Source organism: Bos indicus x Bos taurus, chromosome 18, assembly GCF_003369695.1.
Source record: "Bos indicus x Bos taurus breed Angus x Brahman F1 hybrid chromosome 18, Bos_hybrid_MaternalHap_v2.0, whole genome shotgun sequence".
In the NCBI taxonomy this organism is placed as follows: Eukaryota; Metazoa; Chordata; class Mammalia; order Artiodactyla; family Bovidae; genus Bos; species Bos indicus x Bos taurus.
The window spans coordinates 44,418,072-44,429,434 of NC_040093.1; the positions used below are offsets into that span (position 1 = coordinate 44,418,072).

The following is an 11,363-nucleotide window of genomic DNA, read 5'->3' on the forward strand; positions in this document are numbered from 1 at the left end:
CCTTTCATTTCTCAGCTTAGTCATCATTCTTTCCAAGGATGCCTTTATAGACCCCAAGATTAGGTCCTAATCCTCTGATAAACCCTCTTGTAGTAACCCATACCTTATTTTTCTATTATTTATAAGCTTAAGTCAACATGTGACTGATCAGTACTATTCTCCTTTCCCAGAACATCAGTCCCATGAGGCCAGGAAACACGCCACCCATCACCTTGGGATCCTTAGCACCCAGCACAGTGTGTGACGTGGAGAAAATTCTCAAAAAATGCCCAGTGAGTCCACAAATGAAGGAAGGATGTGGGAGGGTGGTGTAAGAGCATATTTGGGATGAAGGTTTCTTGGTTTGAAGAAACTGGTGTAGATTCCAAATGTATGTATGCATGTCCTGATGCAGAATTCTCAGAGATGAGGGATGCAGACAAGGGATAGGGAAGAACCAAAGACCTCGGCTACCACTGGAGATTTTAACTGGGAGTTCTCCCTGCCTGGAAGCAAACATGGATGCTGTTTTTCTTGGCTGAGTCCTTGGCAAAGAGAAAGGGAGGAAGGATGGGGAGAAAGAAAGGAGGAGAGATAGGGAAAGAAATAGCAACGTGAGTGATGACATTCCTTGGGTAACAGCTAAGATGTTCATGCTGGTTAACAAGCACAGTGACCATTCTTTACCTTCTTCTGGGATTCAGTGTTCTCGAAGTGTATTCACAGATGTCATTTCATCTGTCATTTCTTCCTTTCACAGCCCTTTGGGGCAGGCAAGACTTCTTATCTACTTATAAGGTACTTCTTATCTTCATTAAAAATATCTTAAATTGTTTTTGTTTCTTATCACAAATGACACATATTTCCTATAGGAATGTTACCAAACACAAACTAGAAGAAGGAAAAAAAAATCTTCTCACTCAGAGATAGACACTGTTAACACTTTGATGTATATCTTTCTCCATTTTTTCCCCTATATATTTAATATTCTCACTTTAGGGATGATGATGAAGCTGGGGAGGGTGAGTGTTTATGTGTCTATTTCTTTATTTATATAACTATTTCTTCCTAACAACCTCCGTAGGAAAAGGATTTGAGGCATTGGGCTGACACCATCATGGGAGACTGACTCACACTGGGAGCACATATTCAAACTCTTATTTACATTCACATGGCTGTTTCCACTTCTCCAGCCAATGGAACTGCATGAATAAGAATTTGTCTTCTCCTCCCGGGCAGGACTGGCTTGAGCACCAAGAGACATGGGACCTGGCTCTGGAGAGAGTGGTAAGAAGGCAGGTTGTGGACGGGAAGCATAAGGAAGGCTGATACAGCCCAGGACAGATGGACAGACTTTCTGATGACACATTCTGATGCCCAACCTAACAGATGACAATTAGCAGTCACCAGCTGTAAAGTGACTGTAAATGCTGCTTCGAATAAAATGAGTCTTTTTTTTTTTCTCTCTGATGCATTTAATGAAACATTTAAAAATCCAACAATGAGTGTTTGTTGGCAGCCCAGACGCTGTGTGACACCAGGGAGAGGCTGGATATTTGCTGCAGATGAAGGCTCCTGGTGGTGTGCTCTTTCTGCTTAGAGCAAGACACCGTTGCCTAGAAGGAGGGACATGAACCCATTCAGCAGTGCTCCTGTCTTGCAGGTTGACCTTGAGAGAGTTCCCTTCCTCCGTCTGTAATGGGTCTCCCTGCTTCCACTCTTGCCCCCCACCAACTCCCACCCTCCTACCTTCATTTTTGACATAGTCTCTAGAAGTGATTTGTAAAAATATCAATTCATTTGAATCAATCTCCCTATGAGGATTTGAATTAAATCCTCCCCGTGTCAGCCCTTTATAATCCTCCCATGTCAGCCCAATCTCCTGCTTTAAAACCCTGGTGGCTCAGAGGTTAAAGCGTCTGCCTCTAATGCGGGAGACGTGGATTCAATCCCTGGGTCAGGAAGATCCCCTGGAGAAGGAAATGGCAACCCACTCCAGTACTCTTGCTTGGAGAATCCCATGGACGGAGGAGCCTGGTGGGCTAGGAGTCCATGGGTCCCGAAGAGTCGGATATGACTGAGTGACTTAACTTGTAACTTTCATGGGAGTGAAACTCAAACTCATGAAATGTAGAAGCACATAATAAGGTTCTATGCCAACTAGTGCCCACCTACTTCTCCAGGCACATTTTTTTTTTGGCTGCATTGTGTGGCATGGGGGATCTTATGTCCCTGACCAGGGATTGAATCTGTGCCCCCTGTAGTGGAAGTGCAGAGTTTTAACCGCCGGACCGCCAGGGAAGTCCCTCCAGCTGCGTCTTTTACCACACTCTCTCTTGATCGCTAAGATGCAGCCCCACCCCCAATGAACCAACCTGGTTTTCTGGCTTGGGGTCTTTCCATTTACTCTTCCCGCTGCTGGAAACTCTCTTTCCATAGCGACTATGGCAGGATCATGATTGTCCAGGTCTCAGTTCAAATGTTACCTTCTTTCCTGAACATCCCAGCTTAGGGGGCCTCCCTGGTCCCCATTTTTTCTTGACTTAACTCTATTTATTTTATTTTATTATATTGTTGTACAACATATCCTTGTAGCTTATTTTATACATAGTAGTTGGTGCCTCTCAATCCCCTACACTTATCTTACCCCTCCCTCTTCCCTCTCCCCACTGGTAATCACTAGTTTGTTCTCCATATCTGTGAGTCTGCTTCTTTTTTTGTTATATTCACTAGTTTGTTGTGTTTTTTAGGTATTCCATGTGTAAGTGATATCATATATTATTTGTCTTTCTCCATCTGACTTTTTCCTCAGTCAATACTCTCCAAGTGCATCTATGTTACTGCAAATGACAAAATTTCATTCTCTTTTTATGGCTGAGTAGTATTCCATTGTATACACCCACTTCCCTGTGTTTCCTGGGATCCTCTCCCAAATAAACAACTTGAACTTGAAACCTCTCAGGATTTGTTTCTGGGAGAAAATAAATTGAAATCTGTGTGTTTCCCATTGACAAAAAGGCATTGTACCATGCATTTTATTTATTGTATGATTTGCTTTTTTCACATCAGTAACCATACGGATACATAGTAATCAATACAGATTGATCTACCTCATTTCTTTTATCAGTATGATGCTCTTACTTCTAGTTGGAAGTATGGAGTTTTAAAATGATATATAATATCTTTTGCTGCTTTTCTTGGAAGCTTCGAGGACCCTAAGAGATCATATCTGGGCTTGTTGGTTGGCTCCAGCTCTTGTGAGATTTTGGTCTGCACATTTCTTTGCTGTGGGTGACTATACTGTGCGTTGTGGGATGTTCAGTGGCATCTCTGATCTGTATTTACTAGATGCCCATAACACACTCCTAGCTGTGACATCCAAAAATATGTTCAGAGTCACCAAATACCCCTTGGGGAAAAAATGATGCCCAGCTGAGACCACTGCCATACGCACACCCCAGTTTTACCCAAACCTAGAACTGTATCCAATTGCAGTCGCACTCCCTTGGGGGGTTAGGGTGCATTCTAACTGGAAAGTTACACATTCAAAGATTGTTCAAAGGATCTCAGACATGCGTTTGGGTCTGCTGATTGTTGTCCCCCAGGGATTTGTATCACATTACCTAAGTTGAAGCTACATTTCCCAGAACTCTTTTCCTTGAATTTTTCCAAATTCCTTTCCTTGTGTGGTTCTGGTTAATCCAGAACTGGCTATGAGAGAAGCCCGGGTAAGGTTTGGAAGGTGGAGATGCTGCCATCACCTTGTTTCTATGGAGGGTGGTGGGAGGCTCAGATTCTGCTGCAGCTCACATTGGAGGTCTCTGGTCCGATGATCACACTGTGGCCATGGACCAGCATACAGGGCGGGGGTGGGGGGATGGGGAGCAATGCCTCCTCCTGCTCCTGGCAGCTCCTCTCTCAGCTTCTCTGAATTCTCCATCAGGCTCGTGTAGGGCTCTCCAGCAGGTCACCTGTATCAATGATGCTAGTAGGCTTGGAAGTGGTGAGAGACCAATGTGGGTGCCCACGAGAGCTAGACACCTATTCCCATGACTCCTTGTGATTCCAGAATGTTCTTCTGGTCCGTTTTGGCCTTGTTCACCCTCATGTCATGATTATCTTCCTTTTGCAATGTCTAACCCTGCTAACTTCAGGACTAGACACAGGGCACAGACCTTCACCAATGACTAACTGGCTCCTGGATCACTGATGGCCTAAATCCTATAACAAATCTGTCTTTTCTCTCATGGTGGCTCTGTGTCTCTGATGGAAACTTAGCTGCTAGATACATACCCCTTTGGGTGTTCAGGTACATTCTGACTAAGAAATTGCACATTCAGATTGCTCAAAAGAGCCATGGTGAAACCATTTTAGTGCAGTTTTGGAGTTTTGCTCTTTATTGTTCCCTGGGAGCCATCAGAGGAAGGAAAACAAATTCTTTGCTCTCTCTCTCTCTCTCTCTTTCTTTTTAAAATCTACTGCAACTGTAGCCCTTGGACTTCAGGAGTCCTTAATATTGACTCAACAGAATTGCATGGTGGGAGAATCAAGAAAGGATTCATTATCTGGCAGGCTTTTTCTACAGAAACGCTCTGAAAACTCAACATTTGAAAGTATCCATCTCATCTGAGACTGCGTGCCCTCTTCATACTCAGGGCCACGTCTTCCTGCTCATGCAGGTGGCTTCTCACCCAGTACACAAGGGGTTAATGTACCCAACTGCCTGTGGACTCTATGGGTGATCCCATATTTATTTCAATTATATAAGTATACTGGGCCAGTGTATTTATTTTAAATCACATTATCTACAGCTTCCCAAGCATGTGTCAACAAAAAGAACGGTTTCAATTTAGTAGACTTTGAAATGGTGTGCAGTTTATCCTCACTTCAATTATACCCTCTCCAGTAAGTCATGGGCAGCTTCAGGATTATTCAGGGCAACGTAATGCTATCTGAAAGCATTGATTTTTCCCTCCTCTTCAAGAACAGTTCACTGAAGGATGCACTGGAGCCTCCTTTAAGGAAACATAAAAATACATTTCTCAGCTGCAGCTTCTGAGAAATCTCAATCTTAGGGGCTCCAGATGAGACTGCTGGGAAAGTTTCTAACCTTTAAAAGAAGCTGTGCAAAGCTGGTTGCAAAGGAGTGACTGTAGCAGGAATCGTGTTTCTTGACTTGAAGGGATGGGAGATAGATGGACCAAGGAAGAAGAGAATGTCAGAGAATTTCTGCACTTTATCTACTTCTAGACACACAAATATTTGTTGGACACCTGCTATGGAGCATGTATGCAGTGGGAAACCTAAAGACCAGAGCCAGTTTTATGGGTGTGAGACTTATTCCATTGCCCTGGGAGCCATATGCTTATAAGGTCCCATGCTTGGTTTAATGTTCTATTGATGCTGTCTTGAAATTTTTAGTAATTTTGAAACAAAAAGGCCAATGTTTTCATTTTGCCTGGCTTTGAAGAATATATAACTGGTCTTGATAGATACACAATTAGTTCTGCTCTCAGGGAGCTTAGAGTTTTGTAGAGGAGACAGACATGAACTAATTACAGAAGTTACTCTTTCAATTGTGATAAGGGCTACTAAGAGACAGGTCCAGGGGCTTAGAGGGTATGTAACTGAGGGACCTACTAAGCTGGAGTCGGTGGAGTCATCAGAAGAATGATTTGAGCAGACATCTGAAAGGTAGATCAGGCAAACCTGCAGAATTCTCTAGGGAGATCGTTCCAGCTGCAGGGAATAGCATGCGCAAAGGCCCCCAGGCAGGAAGGAGCTTGGCCTATTAGAGGAGGGTCCAGTGAGAATAAGGCACAGTGGACATAGGAGTAGATTAGTTTCTCTTAGCATGAATAACATGATCTGGATGTACCATGGTTCAGTTCAGTTCAGTTCAGTTCAGGCGCTCAGTCGTGTCTGACTCTTTGCGAGCCCATGAATCGTAGCATGCCAGGCCTCCCTGTCCATCACCAACTCCCAGAGTTCACTCAGACTCACGTCCATCGAGTCGGTGATGCCATCCAGCCATCTCATCCTCTGTCGTCCCCTTCTCCTCTTGCCTCCAATCCCTCCCAGAATCAGAGTCTTTTCCAATGAGTCAGCTCTTCGCATGAGGTGGCCAAAGTACTGGAGTTTCAGCTTTAGCATCATTCTTTCCAAAGAAATCCCAGGGCTGATCTCCTTCAGAAAGGACTGGTTGGATCTCTTTGCAGTCCAAGGGACTCTCAAGAGTCTTCTCTAACACCACAGTTCAGAAGCATCAATTCTTCGGCACTCAGCCTTCTTCACAGTCCAACTCTCACATCCATACATGACCACAGGAAAAACCATAGCCTTGACTAGACGGACCTTTGTTGGCAAAGTAATGTCTCTTCTTTTCTATATGCTATCTAGATTGGTCATAACTTTCCTTCCAAGGAGTAAGCGTCTTTTAGTTTAATGACTGCAGTCACCATCTGCAGCAATTTTGGAGCCCCAAAAAATAAAGTCTGACACTGTTTCCACTGTTTCCCCATCTATTTGCCATGAAGTGATGGGACCAGATGCCATGATCTTCGTTTTCTGAATGTTGAGCTTTAAGCCAACTTTTTCACTCTCCACTTTCACTTTCATCAAGAGGCTTTTGAGTTCCTCTTCACTTTCTGCCATAAGGGTGGTGTCATCTGCATATCTGAGGTGATTGATATTTCTCCCGGCAATCTTGATTCCAGCTTGTGCTTCATCCAGCCCAGCGTTTCTCATGATGTACTCTGCATATAAGTTAAATAAGCAGGGTGATAATATACAGCCTTGACATGCTCCCTTTCCTATTTGGAACCAGTCTGTTGTTCCATGTCCAATTCTAACTGTTGTTTCTTGATCTGCATACAGGTTTCTCAAGAGGCAGGTCAGGTGGTTTGTTATTCCCATCTCTTTCAGAATTTTCCACAGTTTATTGTGATCTACACAGTCAAAGGCTTTGGCATAGTCAATAAAGCAGAAATAGATGTTTTTCTGGAAGTCTCTTGCTTTTTCCATGATCCAGCGGATGTTGGCAATTTGATCTCTGGTTCCTCTGCCTTTTCTAAAACCAGCTTGAACATCAGGAAGTTCACGCTTCACCTAATGCTGAAGCCTGGCTTGGAGAATTTTGAGAATTACTTTACTAGCATGTGAGATGAGTGCAATTGTGTGATAGTTTGAGCATTCTTTGGCCTTGCCTTTCTTTGGGATTGGAATGAAAACTGACCTTTTCCAGTCCTGTGGCCACTGCTGAGTTTTCCAAATTTGCTGGCATATTGAGTGCAGCACTTTCACAGCATCATCTTTCAGGATTTGAAATAGCTCAACTGGAATTCCATCACCTCCACTAGCTTTGTTCATAGTGATGCTTTCTAAGGCCCACTTGACTTCACATTCCAGGATGTCTGGCTCTAAGTGAGTGATCACACCATCGTGATTATCTGGGCCATGAAGATCTTTTTTGTACAGTTCTTCTGTGTATTCTTGCCACCTCTTCTTAATATCTTCTGCTTCTGTTAGGTCCATACCGTTTCTGTCCTTTATCAAGTCCATTAGATTGATAGAATTTCCCTGTTGGTAACTTGAGGTGACCCATAGACATTTATCTCTTAGTGTCCCATCATTGTTGGCTGATTTATGCATGCATCTGGCCTCTCTTAATATGGCAGTTTTTAAGAAATGGGTAGATATTTCACAAATACCTCAATCTCTTAAAATGCTAACCATATGAAATTATTTACATTTAAATAATATGTAAATAATAATTATGGAGTATTTATTTAAGAATCCAGAATGAAAACGTCAGCTACACTCTTGCCCAAAACTTTGGCAGTAGATATATACATGTACAGCCTGCACAGCGTTTGTAAGTTCATTATAGCACTGGGTGTTGAGCAAATCATTTTATTCTTGTTTGTTCTTTACCTACCTCTTTGACAGTTAAACAAAATAGTTCCGTAGATCTTGGCCTTGTAGAATTTGGCAAACATGCAGATTCAGGCAGAATGTAATTTTACAGAGTTTGTTATTGTTTTATCTCTCCTCTTCAAAGCTGTAGAGAACTGGCTCTATTAGAGTCTCTTTGCACATGAGTGGGGAATGCCACACTCTTTGTCTCCTGTGCTCAGTCATGTCTGACTTTTTACAGTGGGAAAAAATCGAAATCCATTGTACATTAGAAAGTTTACTTGGAAGAGCAGTATGGAGGTTCCTGAAAAAACTAAAAATAAAGTTACCATATGACCTAGTGTATATCCTTAGAGCGTGTCTGGAAAAGATGAAAACTCTGATTCGAAAAGATACATGCACCCCAATGTTCATTGAAGTACTATTTATAATAGCTAAGACATGAAAGCAACCTAAATGTCCATCAGCAAATGAATGGATAAAGAAAATGTGGTATATACATATACATGGATTGTAGCCCACAGGCTCTTCTGTCCTGGAATGGAATTCTCTAGGCAAGAATACTGGAGTGAGTAGCCATTCTCTTCTCCAGGGGATCTGCCCGACTCAGGGGTTGAACCTGAGTCTCTTGCATTGCAGACAGATTCTTTACCCTCTGAGCCACCAGTGAAGCCTTGTCTCCAGTGCCTCTGTCTACATGGGAAGCCTTTGACCTTTGTCATGACAGATGGGCTAGTGCAGTGGTTCAACCTACTTGTAGAATTAGACAGCTTTGAGTTCCAATCCTACTTCCATCACTTCAAAATCAAGAATCTTTGACAATCTTCTCAGCCTCCCAAAACATTTGATTGCCTCATTTGTGAAAGGGAGGCTATTAGACCTACTTGAGAGAGTTGCTGCAGGAATTAAGGTCATGTTGGATAAGCCCTTCGCTCCCTTGCCATGTGTTGAGAGCCTGGCTAAGTAGAGACTCAGTAAACAATGGCTGCTGTTCTCACTGGTGAGAACCACCAATCAGAACACTGTAGGGGCAGAGCTCTTGCCCTTTGATGGTCCCCTTATGAAGCAGGGGCTGCTGGGAAGGGTGCTCCTTGGCTGATGAAAAGACTGAGATGCTTAGAATGTCAAAGCTTGAAAGGAGTTTAGTGGGACTCTAAATGTCTGACCTATGACATCATGTGGGGGCTGTTATGATGCAGATGCCTGAGTTCCATCCCAGACCTATGATTTGAAATCTCTAGGGAGAATCCTAAAGGAAATCAACCCTGAATATTCATTGGAAGGACTGATGCTGAAGCTCCAATACTTTGGCCACCTGATGCGAAGAGTTGACTCACTGGAAAAGACCCTGATGCTGGGAAAGATTGAGGGCAGGAGGAGAAGGGGGTGGCAGAGGGTGAGATGGTTGGATGGCATCACTCTCTCAATGGACATGAATTTGAGCAAACTACCAGAGACAGTGGACAACAGGGGAGCCTGGTGTGCTGCAGTCCATGGTGTTACAGAGAGTCGGACATGACTTAGCAATTGAACAATAACAACAACAAAGAAGAGACTTGGAAATATACAAAAAAGTCTGAGATCATTTTGAGGGGCAGTCAATACTTGGGAACCTCTTTCTTGTCCCTTCCTTTTTTTAATACCTTATGTGGTTCATAAACCACCGATGGGCCCATCCAGGCTTCTGTATAAACTGAACCTTTGCTTTATCTTAATTGAGGAACTGTGGGACTGAGGAAGGAATCATTGATATTTCAGAAACCCATAGCTTTTAGAAAAAGAAACTTTTCTCTCCAAAAGTAATTATGGAAATGTCATAAAAAGGTGAAAGATTTTCGGGGAGAGTCAGACATTAAAAATTACATTTTGCAAATTGTACTTGGAAAGAATCATTTTAATTGAAGTAGTTATTCCCAAGCCTAAATCCCATATGCTCCTGTAACCTCAGAATGTTCAGTTCATTCTTGTCAACTACTTTCTCTTCTGATATGGCCTAAATATGCCACTTAAGTAAGAACTACTTAACAGGAGCTACTTGGGGATGATGTGTGTGAATCCGGAGAGGTGAATCTGTGCAGAAAATTTGGTAATCACAGCAGGCCAGCAGGCAGATCATTTTGAGGCCCACAAAATCTTTTACACTTCCTTCTTTGTGAGAGTCTGTCTTTCCAGAGAGGAGTATCTCTCTCCAGGGTGCTTGAAGGCAGTCCTATGAGTTGGCTTTATTTATTCATTCACTTTTTCATTCCATAGATATTTATGAAATGCTAGCTGTGTGCCAGGCACTATGGAACTAAGCATGGAATGGTGAATCACACTGACACAATCCCTGCGAAGTCAGAGCTTAACATCACAGGGAAAGACAGAATTTGGGCAGGTAATTACAAGTGTGAATCAAGCAATGATAAGAGAAACAGCAGTTGCTATGGAAGTATGACCTAACACCATGAGTGAGCAATGAGGGCACAAAAGGATTTCTACCTAGCTTTTTAAAAAAATGTATCTATTTTTAATTTGAGGATAATTGCCTTGCAAGATTGTGTTGGTTTCTGCCATACATCACTGTGAATCAGCCATAGACATACATATGTTCCTTCCCTCTTGAACCTTCCTCCCACCTCCCACCCATTGCTCTAGGTAGTCACAGAGCACTGGCTTAGCACTCCTGTGTCATACAGCAAATTCCCACTGGCTATCTATTTTACATATGGTAGTGTGCATGTTTCAATGTTACTTTCTCTATTAGTCCCACTGTCTCCTTCCCCGAATGTATTCACAACTCTGTTCTCTATGTCTGCATTGCTGTTGCTGTCCTGAAGCTAGCTTCATCAGTACCATCTTTCTAGATTCCATATATATGTGTTAATGTATGATATTTGTTTTTATCTTTCTGACTTACTTCCATCTGTATAATAGACTCTAGATTCATCATTTCTTGGCCTTTTGGCTAAGATCAAGTATAGCTTTCTTTTTTTAAAATAAACCTCATCAAGGTGAATTTTATTAATTAATTTATTTGTTTGGCTGTACTGGGTGTTAGTTGTGACACTCGAAGTCTTGCAGCATGCGGGACCTGTTTTATTTTTTTTAATTGCCACGTGTAAACTATTAGCTGTGGCATATGGGATCTAGTTCTTTGACTAGGGATCAAACCCAGGTCCCCTGTATTGGGACTACAGAGTCTTAGCCACTGGGCTACCAGGGAAGTCCCCTACCTGTTATGTTTTAAGGGATGAATCATTGGCATTTGTCTCCTAGTGTTATTGTATTGAAATAGAAGAAGAATGAATATGGGCTGTATCTGTGATGCTAATACTCCTGAGTGAGAAGTATTATCTGCCTGATGAGAAATAATTGATTTGTCTTTTTTGATATTCATTAAATATAATCATATATCTATTATAAATATAACCATATATCTATTATAAATATAACCATATATTTATGTTAACCATATGCATTAACTATAG

At 42.3% G+C, this 11,363-nt stretch overlaps 1 pseudogene; it reads left to right on the plus strand.

The window, feature by feature from the left end:
• Positions 1-10,820: 10,820 nt before the first annotated feature.
• Positions 10,821-10,972, plus strand: LOC113876879 (annotated as a pseudogene).
• The last annotated feature ends 391 nt before the right edge of the window (positions 10,973-11,363 follow it).